Genomic DNA, 25,886 nt, shown 5'->3' on the forward strand with positions numbered 1-25,886 from the left:
GCACCACTTTTGTCACAGGTCATATCTGATATGTAGACAATAAATATCTATTAAGACATATAACTACAAAAATCAATACTGCTGGAATTGATTACACTTACAATGAAACAAAATATCAAATAAGCGATGAGAGCTACCTTCAACATGGCCATCATTTTGTTATTAAGTCACACTGACAATGTTATATGGACACTAAATTTCCTAATGTACAATTCATAATACAATAAGACATTTCCATCATTTGATTCAATGCAAATGACAATGTTCAACAATTCTGAATAAGACAAAGCAACCTCTTCAAATATACACGTATATATGTTTTTTTCCGGAAAAACCGGCATCTAAAATTACCATTGAAACATATTCTACATACAAGATTCCATTCTTGTTTCATGAAAACCCTCAAATGGTTCGAAATTTTACTTTATCTGCAGTTGGTGAAGGTAAGGTATAATGGGTCTCTTTTTTGTTTTTTGCATGATGCATCAGAAATAACTGAGTGTTTTGCAGAAATTCGCATCATGCCATTTCATTTAATCCTTTGGAAAAATTTGAAGTAGCTACATGTAGTGCTTACTTGCTTTTCCCACACAGAGAGGCAGAGTAATTTTTGAAAACCTCTTCAAAAAGACATTTTTTTTCCCTTTCCAACATAAATCAAATGGACTTCTTTTTTTTTTATCATATCTCAGAATTAATTAAAGATATGAAGTGATTACACACATTATATTTAGTAAGATGTGCTAGACTTTATGGCATAAATGCACTAAGGTGGTGCAATTGAAATCATGGACAATTTGTATGGAGCGCTAAATGTTGCATGGCCTATTTCATTACAAAATTAGTCACTTTGTCATGTTTAAAAATGTTTAATGAAATGAAGATTTTTTAAAGAAATGGTCATTACGTTGAAAAATGACTCATTTCCTAACTAACAAATAGGCCACACCACAGCTAGTGCTCCATACAAATTGTCCATGGTTTAAACTATGTTTTCAATTGTACCATTGTTATGAATGCAGGTCTTTAGGTCAAGTTGAGACATGGCTCAATTTGCTCCATAGACCCCGTTTACAGTGCGAGGCTCAGCCAAAGCTCGGCCATGGCCCAGCCTGCCTTCATTTCAGTGTAAACATGCAAAAGGCCAAATGTGAGGCCAAAATTGCCTTCGCATTTGGCCTCGCTCTGGAGGTGGACGAGCCGTGGCCGAGCCCAGCCTTTCCTTGGTGTAAACGCAAATTGGGCCAAATGCGCGGCCAATTTCGGTCTGGCTTCCAAACCCTCTACTTGTACTATTTCGCTATTCAGGATATTAACCCCCTCAATGTCGAAAATTGGTTTTGTCCTGCAAAGGATTTTTTTCCTTCTGCCTTCTGCCTTTGCCCAAACGGCAATTTCGTCACCACGAAATTCAGTTCGCACAGGGTCTGAAAACCAGACAATACCGAATCGCATTTGTTTACAAGCAGAGCGCCACAACAAAATATTGAATGGTTTGAATCAAAAGCGTGGCCGAACCCGGCAGTGTAAACAAACAAAATTGCGGGGCTCAGCCTCGCAATTGAGGTTAGGCTCAACCGCGACTTGGCCACGGCTTGGCCCAGCCCCGCACTGTAAACAAGGTCATAGAGTCTTGCTCAACTAACCCCAGACCTAGCATTACTGAAGGTTTACATATGTGTACATACACAATATATATACATCAACTACAGACCAACCAAGTCTCATGCATTATGCGTGAGACTCGTGCGTTTAGGGTCTGCCTTACGATCTCACACATAGCACCCATTTTTCTCAGACGTCAAGTGAAATTGCGACTTTAGGCAAAAATGAGGAGTACAGCTTAAAGGATTGAAATGATGCTTGCAATTGAAGGAATATTTCCCTTTATCATGCCAAAATAGTACACAATAGTCATTTAGTTATGCACCAGATCCTTTACTAACAACTACAAATTAAAAAAAGCTCCCTACTGTTGGAGGTGAAACACCCCTTTCGTTTGCAACGCCGAGACGTCAAGTCATGAAAATCTTGCTGTTCATTTTTTTTAACTTTGCGTCTTTGCAATTATTCAAAAGGAAAAAAAAAAGACCCACACCTGCTTCTCATAATCACCATCTAATACCTATGTCATAGCTTTGATCCATTATGGAAAAATGTAAAAATACCGCACATTTGCATTTCACACATTTCTACTTATATGGTCTACATTTTGGTTTTGCCCTTTATCAAAGAAGTTTCTGTATCAATGTGGAAAACAATATGGTGGTGTAAATAATTATGCTATGGGTCATTAACATACCACTTGAGTGTCTCCAGGGATGGTGGATTAAGGTGCCACTATGGTTAACCTACTGTACCTTCCAGTAATACACATGATCTGTTTACTACCACTTAAAATGAAATTAATAATCATTCAGGTATTTTATATTGCATAAATCCTTCCACAATACTTCAAATACATTTATACCCTTTGCTTTTGCATTTATCATGCACACTGTTCACTGTGCTTAGAATTATTGTAGATGGAAGGAAGTGGAAGTCCTGAGAAACTATGAAGTTGCTCATCTGTTATCATCTGATATGAAGTGTCTTGCACGCCGACCAAGTTTGATCCAAGATTGACAGTTGTCCCACAGTTGAAATAGATAACATCCATATCTGCTCCAATTGACTGGTTTTGAGCCTTTAACCAGTAGAGTTCTACTCCCTGTGCTATACCAACGCTGCAAAGTGAAGCTGGTGTATCCTCTGTTGGGCAAGACCAAGCTTTAAAAGACATAAACAACATACTGTTACAAATGAAGGACACTGCATGTCTTTTAACATCGCTAAAATGAAATACGTGTTGTTAGAATGGGAGAACATACATATCATTATCACAAATGTTACGGAGAAAGTTACATAATGTTTTACATATTTATAGACAAATACAACCAATTCTTGTAGTCATAACTTGCAAATACAACTGTACTGAAACATTTACAACTTCACATAACATCACATCACTTTTTATGTTAACCTTTCATATCATGAATACATATTCCTATTTCTCTTACAGGAGTACAGCGTATTCATTAGTTCTCTGGATGTATATCATGTTATGTAGCTACTATGTAAATTGGACAAAACAAAATCTGTACAGTCACGTTTATAAGAATAAGGAATATGTGACTAAAATTTCACAAATGCAATATGGAATTAAACTGTTTCAGATCAAAGACTTTAGATGATAGAAAATATGATTATCAACATTTCAGAGGAAAAAATTAATTCTAAGGAAAAACCTGTGTATGCATTATTCTGCAGATTATGCTAATTCAGCTTAAAAACACACAGCCTGGAGAGATTATAATATCTTTAATCTGAACACTGAGTATGATTGAGCCTGATTTTGTCAAAAGTTGCGTGAAAAGTTAAGTGCATATAAATTTGACAAAATGTTGAAAAAAAAAAAGAAAAGGAAAGAAGAAATGGAAACTTACCAGAGAAAACACTTGGACACAAAGATGGACATGTTTGGGGCACAAGCACAGACCAGTTCATCATTCTTCAGGCAAATGTAAAGACATAAAGATGTTAGCCATAAACACCTAGATGCAACACACCTAATTGATGTTCTATATTTCGCCAGTGCTTTACTCTCACTACCATGGCTGCCAAAGACAAATAAATGATAGCAATCAATGAAAGCAAATGTTTGAGAAACAGCGGTTTGAAAACTTAAAATATTTCTCATAAATTTGCATGAAATCAATCAAAAGTTGTGCTATATAACTCATAATGTATACATGATAAATACAATTCCTGCACCATATACATGATCACTCATGAATTTCACTCTACAGATGCTGTATCTTGTCTGGTGAAATATTCATTTCCATCAATTACAACACATGCCTATTGATCAGGGTTTGCACACATAGATGCAACTCCTACTTTTCCCATTTATTTTAAAGCACTTTCATCACCATTTACAATTTGATTTCCTTCTGCTCTAAACACTCATCACACATTAAGACAAACTTATCATTATCAGTGTTTAATTCTCTGAGTAGAAATATTTTTCAAAATGATCATTTTGCCAAATCTACTTTTATACACTGTCATTTTCTGGGCTATGTGCCTGTTCTATTTTTATTCGTCTATTCTATATCAATTCCATTTTGTCTTATAGTTTTCTTTCTGTTCTACACTGTACTTGCATCTTCTTTTTTTGGTTACATTTCCAAACGCTGATATTTAGAAAAGAGCAACTGCCAGCAACTACTGCTTTGTGAAAAGGGTTGATAATTCTCACCTAGATTCTGCATTACCACTTCATATATTATCATCACTATTGCTGACATACATGTAACATTATAATTACAATCCTTTAAATGATTTTTGCAATTATACAATTTATGTGTTTTTCCTTCCTCTTGACATGCATGCCCACATTTCTTTCAACAAGCAATCAAAGATCATTGTTTCTGTTGTATGTTCTTGTCTTTGCGTAATCATTTTTTTGATTTATAATCTCAATGTTTTTGGTAGTAGTCTTATTGTTGCCAAAGTTTTGTTTCCTGTGCACAATCAGGGTCTTTTCAGTAGGTCTCTCCACACTTTGCACATTTTGTTCATTGCACACTGTTTTTTCCACTTCTATCACTTCAGTATTCATCACAATTTATTATCATCATAAGGTTTCACTATTGTTGTATATTATGTTCATTTCACTTCATCATATTTACTCCATTCTCTATAACATCATGAAATATATATGATGAAAGATGAAAATATATTTCATTTGATTTCAGTATTGTGAAAAAAACCTTGAATAAACATCCAATGCTACCAGTAAAAACAAGATCATAGAAACTGTATTCAAATAGCTTCATAGTAACTGTAGTAGAGGGGAATAACTTCGATGGTGAGTTCATTAAAACATATGCTATGTACATGATCAATCAATGTATCACTTTCTGTTGTAGCATCATCTACATGTTGTTGATATCCATAAGAACACATCAATGTATGCCAAGCGAATCACTTGAACCTTGTCTGGGATTTCCATTAAAAACACCAATAACTATACATTTTGTACTTATTTGGGGCAATTCAACAACTAATTTCCTTAATTTCTCACAATTTGGGGGGATCATATATAGGAAGTCTTTATATCACTGAATTGCCACTATTTGTCTCATAATGTTGCTGTTTTCTGTAGTACTAGTAGTCATACTTTTGTAGAAGTCTTGTTTCATATTAACAAGCATAATCTTTCCAGTGGATCCCTCAATACTTTGCATGTTTTACTCATTGCATTTTTTAAATCATGCAAACACCTCAGTATTGATTATATTGTATCACTTCTACTATAAAGTTGTTTTTTTTTTTTACTTGTTGTACACTCTCTTCTATTCACACTTTTCTATTTACCTCCTGTATTACAAAAGGAAATATGATGACAAATGAAATTAAATATTGATTTGAGTATACACCACATTACTTTGCATAAACTCACAACATCACTCATCAAAACTGTATTCTAATAGCCTCATGGTAACTGTAGTAAAGTGGAATAACTTCAACATGAAGTGAATCTATACCTATGCTATATACATGATCAATCAATGTATCACCTTCTGTTGTAGCATGAAGTACATGTTGTTGATATCCGTAAGAACACATCAATTTATGCACACATGAATCACTTGAACCTTGTCTGAGATTTTCATTGAAGTCCCCAATAAGTATGCATTTTGTGCTTCTTTGCTGCAATTCAATGAGCAGTCTCTTCAGTTTCTCACAAAATTGTTTCTTGTCATATTTAGGAGGTCTATATATCACTGAAATGAGACATGAAGGACAAGTTACTGCAAATGTAATATATTCTAGATTATTGACATGTAAATCCAGCCTACTAATACATTTTATTTTACTGTACACTGCAACTCCACCATGTGCTTGATTTTTCAGTGCAGAAAATAAGGGACTTTCATCGGAATAAGATTTTGACCGAGGTTGGTTGTACATTTTAAACTGATCTAAATTAACATCAAAAATGTCATCATTAAGCCAAGTTTCAGTTAAACAAATAATATCAGAATTTCGAAATAGAAAGTTTGATTGGATATCTTTGAAATGTGCTTTAAGACCTTGAATGTTATGTAACATTATACTCAGAGTCGCAATGGAGACATCATTATCAATGCTCTTTTCATCAACAAATGTTGCCATGTTTTCTAAACTTTCTTTAACAGTTGGATTGCAATACATAACTTTTGGATCAAAATCTTCAATAGTTAGTCCACGTAATGATGTAACACGGCTCAGGGCTACATATGCTTGTCCGGGCAAAAATATATTTTTCAGAGAAACAACAGCTTTTCCCATAGTCATGCCTTGTACTTTATGTATTGTGCATGCGTATGCTAATTTCAAGGGAAATTGTTTCCTAGCATATTTTTTCCCAATTGATTCCTGTTGCATTTCTATTGACTGAGTTCCTACTTTTTCATTGTCAAATTTCACCAGCACACTGGTAGGTCTTGCATTTTCATTTACTCTTACTATGTCACTTACAGTGCCAATGCAGCCATTTGATAAACCTTTGGTCACATTCACATTTTTGATAAGCATCACTCTAGAATTTTCAGCAATCCAAAGATATGCTGGCAAAGAAGCTTTAGTACATCTCCGTGGCTTGTCACATGCTTTGTTTTTACCCTTATCACCAAGTTCAAAATCTTCTGCATCAATACAGATGATATTTGTGCATTTCTTGTGAAGCATTATTTTATTCCAGTCATTTACTTGTTTGTTTGAAGAATATATATGCAATGCATCCTCACATTGTTCTCCAGTTTGGCATGATTGAAGAACTGCTATATCATCACTTGATAATTCATCTTTCTTTTCTTTTATCCTTAATTTGTTCAAAAGAACAGCAAAGCCTGCATCACCCTTTTGTCTCATTATTTCATCCAAGTTAATCATAGAGAAGTTGTCCGTCCATAAAGAACTTTGCAATGTATCTTTATACAAAGGAGTACCTTTTACTGGGGGTAACTGATAAAAATCTCCAACTGCAATAACTGAAACCTTTCCAAATGGAGCATCATCACGTGTCTGCTTTATTTGCCTTAAACGTCCATGTATATACCACAATAGCTTCTGATCAACCATGGATATTTCATCAATTATTAGTATCTGTAATTGACACAGCTGATTACGTAAATGACTTATCTTTTCTTCTCCAAGGGGTTGATACGGTAGTGAAGCAGAAATGGGTATGGACAGAGCATTATGAATAGTACTACCACCAATATTGTAGGCTGCAATTCCAGTTGGAGCTACTTTCATAATCGAAATATCATCTGGATTATGCATCATTCTGCTAAGAATTCTTGTCCCTTCATTACATATGCATTTCACTAAATGACTCTTTCCTGTTCCAGCACCACCTGTCACAAATATCTGAAATGGTGTAGGTTCTTTTCCATTAACTCTGTCAAGACACCACTGTCGTATTTTGTAGAACACTTTTTGCTGCTTGCTGTTTAAAGTTCTTAACAAGACATTACTGTCTTCTCTCGAAATGCTACATGATCGAAATTCTATGCCGTATGACTCTTTCTCCTGAGATTTAGACTCAAGATCTGGGATTCTAAACTCATTGTCACCATCTTCAACTTCTACATGGATTTTAGCTGTTTCGTGTCTTTCAATTTCTGTTTCTGGACAGAGTAATCCCCATGCATCTTCCTGAGGACCAAATTTCTCAAGATATTCTTGTGCCTGATCAATTGTATCAGCATTTTTTTCATACTGCCTGAGATTTTCATTCACAATACTTTTGACACTTTCCAGATTCTTATTAAACAATCGTACAGATCCACTTTGATAAAATTCCTGATATGTCAAAAATTGGTCAGGTTTTAACTGTTTATCAGTACGAAATGGCAAATAAAGTTGCAATATACTCTGATAATATTTTTCCGGGGATACAGTCGGTGAAAAACGAGGGTATCTCACTACAGCATCATTGGTTCTTGTTCTCTTTTGTATATAGCCCAGCTGATCTCTCAATTTAAACACATTTTGTTTCTGTTTCTTACCGTTCATATCAGATTGACTGAGTAGTCTATACTTTGAACAAAATGTGGCTAAACACATATTTTCAAATTCTAAACCATCAGGTCGGGCTTTATATTTATCAATTCTGTTTGGCATCCATGGACTCCTATCATCATCGTCTCGTCTGCTCTGAATAACACTCAATGGTAAACTCATTCTCACAGGGTTTGGTCCAACAGGTATAAACTCTACTTTCCTTGAGCACTCTTTCAATCTCAGGCTACAAACACGATACACACTTTCTTGTGCTGAAACTTCACGGTTTTGCATATACACATGTCCTATTTCTTTCATACTTTTTCGAGCATCTTCATTGCCCTCTTTCATTTCACTTTCTGCATTTTTCAAGAGCAAACCCATCTCTCTTTCCGCTTTTGACATGTATGACACAACATAAACAATGCAGGCATACTCATTTGTTATATACTGCAAATCCATATTGGCATTCCAAGCTCTGAGTAAGAATGGATTATATTGATTCACCCACATATCTTTTGGATCTCTTCTCATGACGATATCTTCTTTTGTAGCTACAGCATTATAGGCATCTTCAAATTCCTTTTGACACATCCCAAGAGCTTCAAAGAGCTGCCTTGCATTATCATATTTGCCTTCCACACATGATGAATTCTTTACTGCAGACAAAGTATCCTGAGCTTCATCTGTAACTTCTGGATTATCATCAGGCTTCACAACAAATGTTTTCTCAGAAGGTGGTCTTGGAAAATTAAATCTACAGGCAGTTCCCTTTTTCTTGCATGATTTTGAATGTTTCTTTGAGTGAAGCTGAACATTCTTCACTATTTCATACAGTTCTTCATCTTCACCCTCACATGGAATGTTGCATGAGATGTACTTATCAACAAATTCTGTGACATTTTCATCTTTGTCAATACCCAAGTTAGGTGCGTTTTCAACCCAGAATAAACAGTGTGTGTGTGGAGATCCTCTCTGTTGGAATTCAATTCTGTAGAAGTAGTCAATTATTTTGCCAATAGGTTCTGCCTCAGAAAGAATCACTTTGTTCAAAAATGCATGAAAGCGTTTATCAAACATACGAGCTACTGTCACTGGATTTGACTTTAATAATTTGCACTTATCTGTCCAATCCAGATCATTTGCTTTTCTTCTATCACCTTGTTGATTTAGCAATGTGTTAATAACTTCAGGCCATCTCATTTCAGCTGATGAAAATGATGCAAACCATGTGGGCTTTCCAAGTTGTCTAACCATTGCTAAAACATCTTTCTGTGTACATTGCCAGTATGGAGGTGTACCTCTTATTTGTTTCAGAAATTTATACCCTTTATTCGAATCCAGAATCTCATGAAGTTTTCTTGCATCCTTTAGATCTGAACATCGCATCGATATTGAATTATCTATTTCCTCTGAGCTTTTTCTGACAGCTATAGAAACACTAGAAAGTATTTGTTGCAGTTCATAAACACACTGAGCATAGAAGATATATTCTGTATTTTTTGCAAATCTGTTGTCCACATGCATTAAACGATTATGTAAATAACGACCAAGTGTTACATCAATGTACCTGGTGTCATGAAATGTTGGCTGGCCTGTTGGAAACAGAGCAGGAAAACTTTTTGCCTCATTACTCTTATCCATCAACAGTGATACAGGACTATTCTTTTCACAAGGTGCACAGCATATAATATCATCAAAAAACTGATCAAGCACTTCTTGTCTCATATCAACCTTTTGCAAACATGTGTCCAACTGAATGCCTTGTAATCGTCCATCTTGATCATCCTCGATATCATCATCATCATCACCATTAGTTTTACTTGAATCCAATGGTTTATCACAAACTGCTTGACTATTTTTCTCTGATAAATCAGAACTCCATTCATTATCTATAGCAATATCAGAATACCACTTATTATTTTTCTTCAAATATTCCAATGCAGCTAGCACATTCTTTTTCTTGACAAACTGATATTCATAATGTCCTTTATAAGACAGTTTCCTCTTCAACTTTACGCGAATTAATTGATCATCAGTCTCTGGTCGAGGTAATATCTTTACAGTTTCATCTGTGCGTGAAGGTACACAAACTGTTGGGCCATGTACTCCATATTGTCCTCCTTTAGGCAAATTCAAAATTTTCATAAATGGAATGTTTAGGGCAATCAAATGTGTTTCCAACTGATTCAGATTTCGAAGTTCCGCAGGAATAGCATGTAATTCTAAATTATTTCTACTAGCTTCAGCAGGCATATTACCAGCTAATAATTTCCTGTGGCAAGTGTAACAAATCCATAAAAAATTTCTTGATGACTTAGCTATTTGGCAGTCAACATCACAGTCATCGCTGCATGTATGTAAATACTCCTCCTTTAAGCATTTCGAATCTTCATATTTTGATTCTGTGCACTTCAATACTTGATTCTTGAATAATAATTTCAAACATACGCAACATACATATTCAGGGCCATGTGAAACAATTTCCCTGAATTTTCTCAAAACATGATCACAATTTCTCATATTCATTTTCTCTCGCTTTTTTCGCTTCACATTTTTCATCGCAACCTGCTGTCTGTACAAAGAATTTGTCTTGTACTTAATGTTTGAAACTTTTCTCATAATTTTCTTCAGCCTCTCTCTGAATAAACCATTGTTTTGATATCTAGCTTTCCTCATTTTCTTAAGCCTTTCTCTGAATGAGGCATTGTTTTGATATTTGGCTTTCATCTTTGTTCTCATCCTTTTCTTGATTTTTTCTCTTAATAAAGCATTGCATTGATATCTAGATTTCATCTTTGTCCTCATTTTTTCCTTGATTTCCTCTCGAAATGAAGCATCGTTCTGATATTTAGCTTTCTTCTTTGTCCTCATCCTTTTCTTGATCTTTTCTCTTAATAAAGCATTGCGTTGATATCTAGCTTTCATCTTTGTGCTCATTGCTTTCTTGACATTTACTCTATAAGTAGGATCCAACAAGTACCTGTTTCTTTGTCTCTCCTTAATTTCTTTTCTCTTTTCTAACCTGTAAGGTTTATCTGTTTGATATTTTACTTTCTTTGCAGCTGCATTTTTAAGTTTGCGGGATAGATAAGGCTGATCATCTGATGAACATTCTATTTCTAACTGCCTTTGCTCATTTTTTTTCTTTTCTCTCTGTGCTCTCATTCGATCTCTATTTTTTTGCCTGGTAACATTAGCATTACTTTTTTTTCTTTGTTTTTTCCTTTTTGTAGTTTGCCTAATAGTTTTAATTTCTTCAGATTCTTCAGTATGCCTACTCATTTTAACAGCACTATCAGTGTCATCCTCTAATACTTCATCGTTCAATACATTGTTTTGACTATCATCGACTTGTTTTGCAACTTTCCTCTTTGTCGGGTGCTTTCTCTTTCTTGTCACAGCTGTTTCCATATCGGTAGTGTTTTGTGATCTTGACAAGCTTTGGGATGAACTTGATGTTTGGATCCTACTTGGACACACAGATTCTACAACATCGTAATGATTGCCATTTATGTGTTGCAAATAAATACCTCTTTGTGATGTAACAATTCCAAACTGAAGTTTGCTTGCACCAAATAATTTCCATTTTGAACAGTTTTCTTCATATATATAAATATCAGTATCTAGTAGATTTGATAAGGCCATTATTTCCAATTCTGTAGCCCATGTGCCATTGTTGAATACTCTTTCCTTTGCAATGTATTTTACAATATCTGTGTATCCTGATCTTAAAAGGCTTACATAATCTCCCTTGTTTTGCAAAATATGCATAACTGTTGCTTTTCGAACATCACGGTGTGAATCTTCCTTGCCACATGTGACATATGATATAGCTCTGTAAAAGCAATTTCCATCACCAGTAATTCTATAGACAGCCAAAGGTTGTGACAGGACAGTTATATTACCGTTTTCCACCATATCTTTCTGTATATCATTACTGCTACATTTGTCAATAGCCTTTATACCTAATTTGCAACGAAGCTTGTCTCCATCAGATTTACTCACAGGTGTATACATGAGATCAATCTTTTTTATTTCTCCCACTTGTTTCACCTCGGATGCATCAATGTCGACATTTACTCTCTGTTCACATGTGTTTTGAAATGGAATTTGTGTCTCTCGCAAGTTTGATACCATTGTTTGTTTGGACATCATTTTCTTCACCCTAACACTGCCTTTCTTCAATGTAAGGTTTTTAGTAATCTTAGATGATTCATCATGACTTTCCTTCTTACTTTCTACATTTGCATCTGAATTCACATGAAACACACTTAATTTTTCATCCAAAGTACTAGACTGAACAACAGTTACACTTTCAACTGCATCAAAATGATTGCTTCCAGTGAACAGAATATATATGCCTCTTTCAGTTGTTACTTTGTTAAAGTAGCCAGGTTTCCTTGCAGACAATATTTGCCAATTTTCTGTTCGATCATCATATATATATATATCACGATCTAGCATATGTGCCATTGAACTAATATCAATGTGGCCAGCCCATGTTCCTAAATCCATCAATTTCTCTTTAAGCACAAAATCCCTGACATTCTGATATTTCATTTTGTCTATCATATTTTTAAATAAATCACCCGTTTCCAGTAAATGTGCCACATTCGATTCCCTGAGCATGGAATGGTTTCCTTCTCTGCCAGTAACTACATGAGCAATACTTCTGTAAAAGCAGTTGCCATCACCCACAACTCTCTTGATATTTACAGGTTTCCTCATACACAAACTTTCATTTCTATCCTCCACTGATTCACTGGCTGTGCCACTGTAATTGACATTTAATCTATTGCACAAACACTGCTTGTCTACATATGTAATTGGTACAAATTTGAAATTTCTATCTCTTCTTTCTGTTGTCCTCTCAACTGAAACAAATTCAACTTCATTCTCACTTCCATAGACATCGCTGTTTACACATACCGGTACTCTGGTTTCCTTAACTATTTCATTTTGAGTCTTATGGCTATAATTCAGATTTCTTTCAACATGATCACAATGTTGCAAATTGTTGCTGTTTTGATCATTCATACTCCTACATGCAGCATTTAGTGTCTTTGATTTCTTGGAGCCACAAATTGTCAACGCATTTTTCTTAGAATTATATTCTACTGCCAGACCAGTTAGTTCAAACTGAGTAGAACATAAATCACATGCCATTGATTTCGCCAAATTCAAACAGTGTACCTGTATACCTTGCCATGATGAAATGCTAAGCAAGACACTGCATCCATCTTGTACCAAGTACCCATCATGACTTCTGGAATGAGAATCAAATACATAATAACCACTGTGATATCTAATGATTGCAAATGTACTCTCAGCAAAATTCATAAGACATGCATCATATCTGCACAGTTCTTGTTCTAATGCTTGGCTCAATGACAAAGCACCAAAATTTGACAAATTGTTTTGATTTCCATCCAACACTCCATATTTTGATTCAGCATAGGTTATTTGAAAGTTTTCATCCAGAATATGAAGTTCCTTGGGTAATTCATCTATCATCACAAGCTCTTCATTCAATGGTGAATCCTTCTTTATGTAATAATACAACTCATTCCCAAGAGTCAGAATCTGATCAAGATCACGAGGTCTCATTTCGATTCCATTCTTTGTTTGGGCGTAGAGAACTGCCACAAGGGAATTACATGCACATTGTTTGCCAGCAGTATAACCAAATCGTTGATCACCTTGATTAAAATTTCCATGTGCAATTGTTTTGGTTATAGGATATGACTGCCTTCTACCACACTCAAAACGCGAAAGAGAAACAGGCTTACTGACACGTTCTTCAGTCTCTGAATCACTTGCAGCTGGTTCATCATCTAACACATGTACTGACGATTCCTGTACATCATATGAATTATGGTGGTCAGCACTTTTTGCAAAATCATCATTCATTACTATGCAGTCAGATGGATTCGTAGTTTTTTCACATTCAGGCAGGAATATTGATTCATTACAAACTTGAGCATACTTGTTATGAGTAGCTGAAACAGGTCTGTCACATGGAGAGTGAACACTCACATCTGTACTAGAATTCACAGGGACCAATTCCTTCACTGATATTTGTCTGTCACTTTCAACATCTTTTCTTTTGACACTGTAACATGGGTTTAGTTTGTGCACATTGGGGATTCTGTCACATTTCACTTTGGACATAACATTCAAGCCTGTGTTGTCTCTACTTGTGGAATTACTGTCCTCATGGTCAGATGTTTCATTCTTACACAACTTTTCATTCTTTGCTACATGTTCTCCTTCACGAATGTCAGGTTTGACCTGTCCATTATTACGCACCTGTGAGTCAGCATTTTTCACCGGTAGCACACTTTGTCTGTTGATCTTCGTGAAACGACCTTTCTTTCTTGGTTGCCGTGCATTTCCACCTCCATAGAGCCTGTTCACATTCCAACCTTCTTTTTCAATATCTGTGGAACTGGAAGGGACAGAGGCACATGTAGTCTGATCACCATTCGGAACAAAACATTCATTAGTCATATTCGGAGTGCTTTTGGCCACATCAGCCCAACTTCTCTGTGTTTTTGCATAGATCTGCTCAGTGTATTTTGCCATAACATGGGGTGACTGAACACACTTTGAATATACATTCAATACAGATTCAGCATATACCTGCAGACTATCATTTCGTTGTGTGTCCAAGTTTGCATTCACATTTCGCTTCACGAGTTCACCACATTCTTTTTGCCTTGTTTCTACTTTTGATTTTTTGCCCTTGCTCGTCTTGGCTCTTTTCTGTTTTTCAAGATAGTAGACTTTCATTGCTTTGCCAATGTAGGTCACACCAGGTTGGAGAATCACACCATTTACTGATCTCACTGAGCTCTTGCTACTGGTCTTGGTCTTACGATTGTCAGTCATTGTTTGGGATGTTGTCACTTTTGCCTTTTCAATCATTTTTGTTTTTCTTGATTTTACAGTTGTCCAACCATCATCAACTGCAGTTTCTAATGGCTGAAATTGGCTCTTGGTCAAATTTGTCATGAATGTCGAATCTGATTCATCTCTGTCGCAATCTGCTCTTTTCTTCACACACACATTTGTCATTTCTAGAACTCCAAGCTTGTTTTTTCTTTTCACATACCTCTTTTTCAGTCTCTTGGTTGGTTTCTTTCTCTGGTTGCTCGTGCATGATGAAAGTGAAACATCAACACCAAAATCTTCATCACCAAGGTCTTCGAGAAGCTCATATCTGTTGAAATGATAGGGAATGCCAATTTTGTCAAAGATTCGATGGGCAATATTATTGCTTCCACATGCTGAACATATCCAAATCAACCTTGCATCACACATTCTAGCCTCATGAGAAATAGTTCCTGTACACATCACATGAAACTGCTTGCCACAATCCTCACATGGTACGCTGCTTTCATTTTCATTGATCACATTGCAACATGCATCACATTCACTGACCTCTACATTTCTCATCAAGTCACAACTATGGAGGATATCTAGGATATCACCAATAACAATCTTGAATTCACTTGCTTCCATTGTCAAACTACAGGGCTTTCAAATCTTTTAAAGTATATGGTACCTACATGTATATCAACCAACTGTTCAGTCAGCACAGTTATACTCCTTGGATCACTATACTTATATGAATCACATCTAATCCACTAGTACTGCGATTGATAACAAAATTGTCGAATTGAACAGCTTTGAAAGTTGTACTAATACATGCGCACAGTACTATGTTTGTTTAATTCGTTTCCAACAGGTGGCACTCTTTGTCTGTATGTGCTTCAACTCCTACTTTATGGAAAAACTATGCCAATTTCCTTTTACGATATCTGCCAACAGAAATTTCAGCTTAGATTATCTGACGTTTAATTTGACCAAATTATGCCTTTATCTTGAGATTATGCTCTTTGCAATAACAGTTTCAATATTACCAATTATGCTTTTGCCTTAACTGCACAATAACCAGTCTCCCTTATATGTTCTTCTCTTTGAAGATGAGGCTTTTTGCAACAAAAATTTCTATTTCACCGATTATCCTTGTCCTCACTGACAATTAAAGAAACTGTAGTGTTTCTGTTTTCAGATGACTCCTTTTGCAATAAAGGTATGAATTTTACTAAACTAATTGTGCTTTTGTTCTCAAAGCCCAATAATTATAACCCTTGAAGGTGTGATATTAAAGTCTCTCCCTTCAGTGTTTACTATATAACTAGAATGCTTTTATCTGAAGATAGCACTCTTCAACTATTTTTTTTATCCTATTAACAATTAACTCAAATTCAAGACTCAAGATATCAAAATATATTTTTACATAAAATCTGGAGTATACTTCTCACCTCACCTCATAAATTGTTTCTCACACTTTTAACAATTCCTTCAAAATTTCAACTCCTAGCTATTAACTCTTGTCAACAGTAGTTGAATTATTTGCAGCAACTTTCAATGCAGAATATATCAAATATCAAATAATCCTTGAAGGTGCAAATATTGTCTACCCCAATTACGTTTACGACACTATAATGCTTTCGTCTTAAGACGGCACTCTAATAATCTTTCAGTGTATTCTGGACTCTTAAACACCTTTTCTCAAATTAACTGTTTCTATTTTCAAGTTTTCAGCAAACTTCTCGCCTTCTCTACGACAATTCTCTTCTTTAAAGAATGCACTCTTTCAAACACTCCTTAAAACTGTTATTCTGTTTAATTTTTACTCTTTTTACATCAACTCTCACTCTACCTCTCTTTGATTTTACTCTTTTTCTCTTTGCCTCTTTCTAACTCTTTCTGCCTCTGATTCTGAAACTTTCTGTCCTTCTGATATTGTCTTATTCTCATGCACTCAAAAGTTTTCTGTTCTCAGCTTTCTTCAAGTTCAAGTTAAGGTTTTTCAGGTAAGGTTCAAGTTAAGGTATTTCAGGTAAAGTTCAGGTATTTCAGGTATATTTCAGATATTTCAGGGATGAGTTCGTGAATTCCAGGATGAATTTCCAGATGTAATCTCAGTGAATATTCAGTGAATATTCAAAGATGAAGGTGAAATGGTATGAGATGAAATGTAGGATGAAGATGATTCAACAAGTAACAAACACAAACACAAACATACTTTCAACAAAGACCAACACAAATCTCATTCCAAGGCAACCAGTACCTGCAGAAAGAAAAGAAAGAAAAAAATTCAAATATTACAACAATACCTGTACAGTGAACTCTCATTAAAATTAGCACTGATGTCACGAAGTTCACTATAACAAAGTAATATTTTTGTGGTCCTAGATTGTAATTTTCGTTTCTATTGTATTATTTCTGTAACCCTGATATAACAGTGTTTCATTATAACAAGCACATTTTTCTGGTCCTGAGGACCTTGTGTTAAGGAGAGACCACTAATAATGTAAGGTACACACATTCTGAAAATGCATAGGCCACCTACTTGAGAGGAATATGACATGAGGCACAATTAAAACCCAAATTTTTTATACAAATCTTTGTAAAATTATTTTACTGTTCCTACAATCCAAACAATTCTTTTAACAAAGGAAAACTATCTTTTAAACTTATAATCTTGCTTAAAAACACATTTTTCACTGTGCATACATATGCAGGGAAACCCTATTGATTGTTATAACACGGTCAGTAACTCGGTGAAATTAGCTCAAACTTCAAAGTCAAGCTTGTGATGTGTAATTGTGGGACTGCATATTGGAAAATAAATGACTTTTCTTCAATTACACTTCATGATTAAACAGGAATGATACTTCTGTATGACAAAACAAGGTCCAGGCTAAGTAACGTTATATTTCTTCCCCTGCATGCCCCCTTCAAAAAGAAGGTGAAATGAAAGGGGGACAGGAATCACCGCAATAGCACTGTTACACTGTCAATTAAAATACGCCCTCTACTGGTCATGGTGTTAGCTACGCATTAAAATAATGGCGTCCGCATCTCGCCCAGAAGCGAATCGCGGGAGTAAGCCCCATCGGTAAGCCCTCTTAGTCTTAGTCAACGTCAAGTCTTACGTCAAGGTTCTTTGGGACTTTAGCCTTCCTAGTAATTACATAGCAAATCATGTTATGGCTCACACCTTGCCCATTCATGAAACACGGTCTGACGTTAAAAATACCTTCCTGATACTCCTGACATTTGAACGCACGGTGTACGCACTACAACAGCTTAGCACACGTATCGAGGGCCTGAGCTGTGGTGGATACGATGGGCATGATGAGGCCAGACACTATTGAACACATAAGAGTGATAGTGATACTACTGATAGACTCTAACGTTTATAGTCACTAACGCTAACAGCACCACGACCACACACCTGAAATTTTATTCTAAAAACCCAAACATCTGTTTTAGGCATGCCTGCGTTTACAGACTAATACCCACCTGGGGCTCGAACTCCAAACTAATCAAACCGTCAGTCTCAAGCAAAGGTCTTCAGAAGTCGTATTTGCTTTGTGAGCCTGTGTGCTGTCGCTGTGATGTAGCATACATAGCAGATTGGCTGTGTCGGAGTCACGCCAATGCAATAACTCACGTAATAAGACATCATCTCCAACCCTGTTACGCGCGCGTGGCTGGTGGGTAAGGTACTCTTACCAAGTAATAAAGAGCATAGAAGCGCACGTGCGCTTCTATACTCTTTGGTACGTACGTGTCTTTGGTGCGTACACTCCACGCATGCCGATATGCATGCGCTGTGTGGATCATGGAGGGAGCACCGCGAGCGTTTTTTTAAAGACGGCACAGATTGGGGCATGGCGCGTGTTAAACCTATGGGAAAAACGTTATGTTAGGGTTTTTGGTTATGGTTAGGGTTAGGGTTAGGGTTAGGGTTGGGGTTAGAGTTAGGGTTAGGGTTTGATGGTTAGGGTTAGGATTAGGATTAGGGTTTGGCTTAGGGATAGGGTCCCCGATAGATTTTTAGTTTCCCCAATCTGTGCCGTCTAAAAAAAAACAGACGTAGCCTTTAAACAAGGCGACTCGCTCTGCGTGCCCCCTGATTAATCTGACTCTGACTCCTGATTAATCACGAGCATCGGTCGAGCCCCTCTCGTGTATTGGAGTGGCCTAGGCAGGCGGACAGCCAATCACGGCCCCTCCTTGCTGAGAAGTCTGCTCAAGGTACCGAGCCGGGCTGGCCAGAAAATAATTCGTCGATTGGGCAGCTCGAACCGAGGCCAGTGAGGGAGATTTCATTTTGATATATTTGTGTATTATTTTGAATTGTTTACTTTAAAAAAAAATGAAAATAATTTAGGGTAAAATTTGAAAACTTTAAAGTGCCGTGATTTTATGAATAGGCCTATTGATTTGGTGTAAATATTCCTTGAGGAATGATAAACGCCAAATAAATCCAAATAACAACAACACAACAACCCCGTATAGCGCGTTAACCCCACAAACCTGTACGTTGGCCGGCGAGTGGAGCCACAGGTTTGTGGAGTAAACGCGCTATACGGGGGCACGCAGAGCGAGTCGCCTTGTTTAAAGGCTACGCGAAACGCGATACAGTGTACATGTTCACTACCACACAGAACTCAAGAGTTCTGTGGATACTACCATGGAAAGCCCGGCGCACACACCCGAGAATTCGGGGGCGTTTCATAAAGCTGTTCGTAAAGCCACCAACAACTTTCGACCGACTGGTGATCAGTTCTTGTGCTGAATTATTAAAATTCTGATAACCATAGCAATCCAGAACTGATCACCAGTCGCTCGCATACCATAATGGGTATGTAAATTAGGGACAAAGGTCACAATTTTCTCATCCTGCATCTTGTTGACTACATGTCCTTATCTCTCCCATATTTCGCACACACAAAGACCATTTTACAAGAATCAGCTCACAAAATAACTGCTTTTTGCTCAAACCTTTGACCTTTGACCTTCTGGCTGGAGTTTGCATTTATTTCATGAAGAATTCATCAAAACTCCATAAAACTATATCGCGTCTTTGGTACGTACACTCCACGCATGCATGCGCTGTGTGGATCATGGAGGGAGCACCGCGAGACGCGATACGATACCATGGAAAGCCCGGCGCACACACCCGAGAATTCGGGGGTGTTTCATAAAGCTGTTCGTAAAGTCACCAACAACTTTCGACCGACTGGTGATCAGTTCTTGTGCTGAATTATTAAAATTCTGATAACTATAGCAATCCAGAACTGATCACCAGTCGCTCGTAAGTTGTTCGCAACTTTATATACGAACAGCTTTATGAAACAAGTTACGCACAACTTTGTACGTATTCACATAATATTCTCAACTGCGGCGATGAATGGTACATTTCCCCCTTTCATGGGCAGCCGTTGATCGAAAAATCGCCGGTCAGCATAATTATTTCTTTCTGCAAATTTCTTTGCAGAAACGCATGAAAAACAGCCCCATCACCCCAATATTTTATACATGTTTAGTTCATGTCACGTACGTTATTTCACAAAATAACATCTACTTGATCGGACACCATCTTGGGTATGTAAGGCCAAGTAAAATAAGAAACCAGTTTCTCGTCCTCGCGCGCATCGATTTTGGCCGCCGCATCGATTTTTTTTACTATTTACTATTTTCAAAATGGCGCTGAAAACACCAAGAAATTCATAATTCTCGTCTCAGCCCGCTCCCCGCCCGCATCGATTTTCAGTTGCCGCATCGACTTTTTTGATATTTACTATTTTTTCGGCCGTGTCTGTAACTTGCTAGCTGTCCAAATCGGGTCCCCAGGCCATCGCACGCATGAACACATTCGAATGTGTGAGGCCCATGCACTCTACTCTGTAACGTTGCATCTGACGGCGATGTATTTTGAAGAGAAAATGAGTGCGATTTTCCAGCAAATGTGGAATTATAAAATGGGTGTATCTACAAAATAAATAACTTTTCCACGGATTCTGGTTTGTATCGTATTTCTGCGGGATACTTTTCTTTACGACGTAAATTCACGGACACGGCCGTGAATCGTAACATCTGTAGTGTGGTATCCGACAGGGCAGGGAAAGCTCGGTATATAAAACGAACACTGCTATAACGAGATATCGGTTATTACGAGGAAATTTTCCCGGTCCCAAATTTCCTTCCACACAAGTCCATGTAAAATGCTACTCTTATAGCGAGATTGGCTATAACGAAATAACTGCTATAACGAGATAAATTTTGTGATTTCCAAACAAAGAAAAACATAGCCAATCAAACCTGATATAGCGAGGTAAAGCAAAATGTCTTCGGGTAAAGCTTAACTTCGCCTGTGCTATCACGGTCCGAGATTGTAAAGCTCGATGCGCCAAAAACTGTCTTGTACACACACATTTTCTTCATGACAGTTCACTCTACTGCTAGCACCGCATGTTGTACGTGTATGTGTGTGTGTGTGTGTGTGTGTGCGCGCACTGATACATGCAGAAAATGTGGTGGGACGGCCGTATACATGACATCATCATGACGTTTAGCAAATGTGAGGCAATCTGATGCTGTGATTGGCTTTCTACGTAGGGAATTCCCCATCTACACACATATATGCAGTCATAACACAATGTGTCACACACACACACAGCGTTGTGCAGACCATATTCAAGCTTTCCACACACAACACCCATACCATAACCACATACCAATCCACAGACGATCTTCACACAATCGGAAGCTATGTAGATTTACAAATTCAAACATCTATTCTACAATTAATAAGAAAAACATTCTTGATATCGGATTTCATTGGCGACAAAACATCTTCTTACCCGTAAAGGTGAGTAATTACCTCACACACATTAGCAAATTATCAGTATTGATTGAAAGATGATGGGTAGTCCCACGTGTGCAAATCAATGTCTTTATGTTATGCCTTTTTTATGCCTACTGATATAACGAGATATCGGCTATAACGAGGAACACGACTCGGTCCCGACCATCTCGTTATATCGAGTTTCCACTTGTACAATCATCATCCAAATGATGAGTGATTATCAAATGTCTTTTTAGAGCATGAACAAACATCTTTGTTTAATGCTATAATGCCATAAATCGTATCATTTTGACATCCATCTGCAATTGTACAAGCCAGTTTCCAGTTGAATGTGCTACAATTGTACTGTGAAGAAATGCATATACATACACTGTACCAGCTGTGTGGACACAAAATGTCACAAACACAATAATAAATAAAGCAGTGTTTTGAATATCATGGAATTCATTTCAGTCGTACATTTGTTGAAAGACATGTTTTACACCTGTTTCAATTAATAGCACAATACATCAGAATTGCAAGTACACTGGTATCAGAAATGCCATTACAACACTAAATACCAGTATTAACCCGTTGAGGACGGTTTGATTTTGCTACAACATGCATTTCCCATAGACGCTTGCCTGAGTATACACGGGATTCGTCCTCAATGGGTTAAGATGGCCATTTTCCCTTGACATCTGTAATGGAAAGGAAAAGCAAATGCATTTCTGCATGCATGAAGTTTCATTTCAAGTATGGTACATACATCTATTTGTTTTGTAAATGTTTGAGAGTGCAGGCAAGATATACACTTGGGACCTGGTCTCTCATAACACAGCTACCACTTAACAGAGTGATGGATATAGAAAATAGTAAAGCCCTCTCTCGTTACTTTTCTCAGAATTACCGGACGAGAAACACATATTACTTTCATTTTGACAATCCTCGAAAAAATAGTAAGATATCAAATAGTAAGGACCTCCCTCATCGCCTTGCTCAAAAAACCCGGACGAGAAACTACTTTCTTTTTTTACTTGGCCTAAACTAGGGACAAAGGTCACAATTTTCTCATCCTGCATCTTGGTGACTACATGTCCTATCTCCCCCATATTTCGCACACGCAGAGACCATTTTACAAGAATCAGCTGAGCTCACAAAATAACTGCTTTTTGCTCTGATGCCATCTTGTCTGTGCAAAGTGGGGTCAAAGGTCATACATATAGACAATGCCCAAGAATCGTTTCACAACTTGAAACCATAGAGATTGTAATTTGTCATGACTGACAATTAATTTCTTTTTTTTATCAATGATTCGATTCGTGATCGCAAAAGGATGAACATACAGGTTTCAAATGTGTTTAGAGACATTGGCCGTGCGATGTGATGTTTGAATTCTCATTTAGAAAAAGGAGTCATATCTGCCATTTTTCGGGATGCTAAATTAGGGTCAAAGGTGATAGATGTTTCATCTATCTTGGTGAATACATGACCTATTATACCTTCCTCATATTTTACACACGCAAAGACAATGTTACAAGAATCATTTCACAAAATAACCACTTTTTGCTCAGATGCCATCTTGTCTGTGCAAAGTGGGTTCAAAGGTGGTGTACTTCTTTCTACAGGTATCTTCGCTATGACGTACACATACGAGAGGGAATTTTTCTGGATGTGAAAATTGACATGACTGTCTTTACGAACACTGGCTAACTTACCCTCGGTGAATTTCTCTCAGATAGCTGAGGCTTTGCGCTATCGTATGAGTGTCCTTCGTTTTTCACACGATGTCGGAATCACGTTAAAAATTTGGTTAAACTGCCAAGCTTAACTTCCATGTATTGAGGTATATCTTTCTTTCTGCAACTTTCTTTGCAGTAACTCAAGAAAAGCAGCCCTTAACACCCCCATATTTTGCACATGTTTAGTTCATGTCACCCACATTATTTTATAAAACACCAACTACTTGATCGGACACCATCTTGGGTATGCAAATTAGGGTCAAAAGTCATAAATGTTTCATCTCGTATCTTGGTGATCAAAACCTGTCCTATTTTCCCCATATTTTGCACACGTATAGACGATGTCGCAAGAACCATTTCACAAAATAACGACTTCTTCCTCAGATGCCATCTTGGGAGTGTAAAGTTAAGTCAAAGGTAATATGTATTCGTTGCTGCATCTTCGTTATTCAGTGTATACAGAACTTGGTACCAAAGATGGCAGATATGACTCCCTTTTCTAAATGAGAATCCACATATCACACGGCCAATGTCTCTAAACACAGATGAAACTTGTATCGTCATGCCTATTGCGATCAGGACTCGAATCATTGATTAAAAAAAAAAAATCGGATCACCTTAATTTGTCAGTGATGACAAATTACAATCTCTAGTTTCTTTCTTTATTTCTCCTCAAAAGTTGTGCAGAGGTTAGCTCAGAAAGTGCATTGCCTCTCAATGTCAAACTTATACCATATATGTATCATGTCGCAAAGACGACAGCGCAAGTAAAATCATAGTGATCAGTCGACCGTGACGTCACTATGACGTCATTATATGAAAACACATTTTCATGCATATCTCATTAATGGAATAGAATATTTCAATGAAATTTACGTCACATATATTTCAAGTCATGCGAATTCTACTCATATTCTCAAAATTCATTTTTATCACAAAACGCGCGCGTACGCGCGCGTTGAAATATTTGCATGCTCAAATCGAGCTCAAATTTTTTTTTGCACACGTTTCAGACCATTTGGAGCATTTTTTGAAAAATTGAAAAAATTGGACGGGCGCGTACGCGCGCGCACATATTCGCACGCACAGCTCATATGAAATAGAAATTTTCAATTTTTTCACACGGATCGGATGTCCGAAATGTCAAGGAATATTTATACCAAGTTTCAAGTCGATCCGATTCAATATGACGTCATACGGGCCCGTCAAATTCAAAATTCCGCGCGTGCGTCAATGGGGATACACAGTGCAACTATGCCAAAAAACCGCCAATTTTAAATCGGATTTTACTCGTCAGGATGGACGGTGACCCCCCATTTTCTTGACATATTCTGAAAGCTGATGAGTTGTACATGTCATTTCATGGGCTGGCTATGCTGACAAAATGATTGAAAGATATCAAATTTCTTAATAAAGTAAAAAAAGTAAATTTTCAAAATGACGTCATCAAATTTCAAGTTTGCTCGAGCGTATCTCACTTATCCTTTGCCAATTTTCACCTAGATTTCAATATGTTGTAGCTTATGAAATGCTCTTTCATAAATGTAATTACACAATTTTGATTAGATGACGACATCACCTCGAAAAAATGGATTGAAGGTAACCTTGTCAAATTTGACCAGTTTACGTGTAATCTCTATGGGAGTGCAATTTTTATGGAAATGAAAATTGACATGACTATCTTTATCGAGCACTAGCTCACTTATGCTTCGGTGAATTTCTCTAAGATTTTAATATGTTGTAGCTGAGACGTAGGGCTATCGTAAGTGTGCCATTCGTTTTTTCATACGTTGTCGGGATCACGTGAAAAAACTTGGTTGAAATTAAAGCTTATCTTCGATGTATTGTAATATTTCTTTCTTTTTACAACTTTATGTGCAATAACTCAAGAAAAACATACCCTATCACCACCATATTTTGCACATGTTTAGTTCATGTCACGTACATTATTTCATAAAATAACAACTACTTGATCGGACAACATCTTGGGTATGTAAATTAGGGTCAAAGGTCACAAATGTTTCATCCTGTATCTTGGTGAATACATGTCTTATCTTTCCCATATTTTGCACACGCAAAGATCATGTTACAACAATCATTTCACAAAACAACCACTTTTTGCTCAGATGCCATCTTGTCTGTGCAAAGTGGGGTCAAAAGGTCATATGTACTTCTTTCTGTTTCTTCGTTATGAGGTGTTATCTCTATGGGAGGGAATTTTTCTAGATGTGAAAATTGACATGATTGTCTTTATCGAGCACTAGCTCACTTACCCTTCGGTGAATTTTTCTCAGATTTTAATATGTTGTAACTGAGACTTTGCGCTATCG

At 36.8% G+C, this 25,886-nt stretch overlaps 1 long non-coding RNA gene across 1 annotated transcript; it reads right to left on the reverse strand.

The window, feature by feature from the left end:
- Positions 1-14,468: 14,468 nt before the first annotated feature.
- On the reverse strand, positions 14,469-18,540 carry LOC140245076 (uncharacterized). The gene is made up of 3 exons (XR_011902318.1): positions 18,481-18,540; positions 15,215-15,322; positions 14,469-14,548 (listed from the first exon to the last, which is right to left on the reverse strand). It is a non-coding gene; the product is annotated as an uncharacterized lncRNA (long non-coding RNA).
- Between the last annotated feature and the right edge of the window lie 7,346 nt (positions 18,541-25,886).

This window comes from Diadema setosum, chromosome 22, assembly GCF_964275005.1.
Source record: "Diadema setosum chromosome 22, eeDiaSeto1, whole genome shotgun sequence".
Taxonomy (NCBI): domain Eukaryota; kingdom Metazoa; phylum Echinodermata; class Echinoidea; order Diadematoida; family Diadematidae; genus Diadema; species Diadema setosum.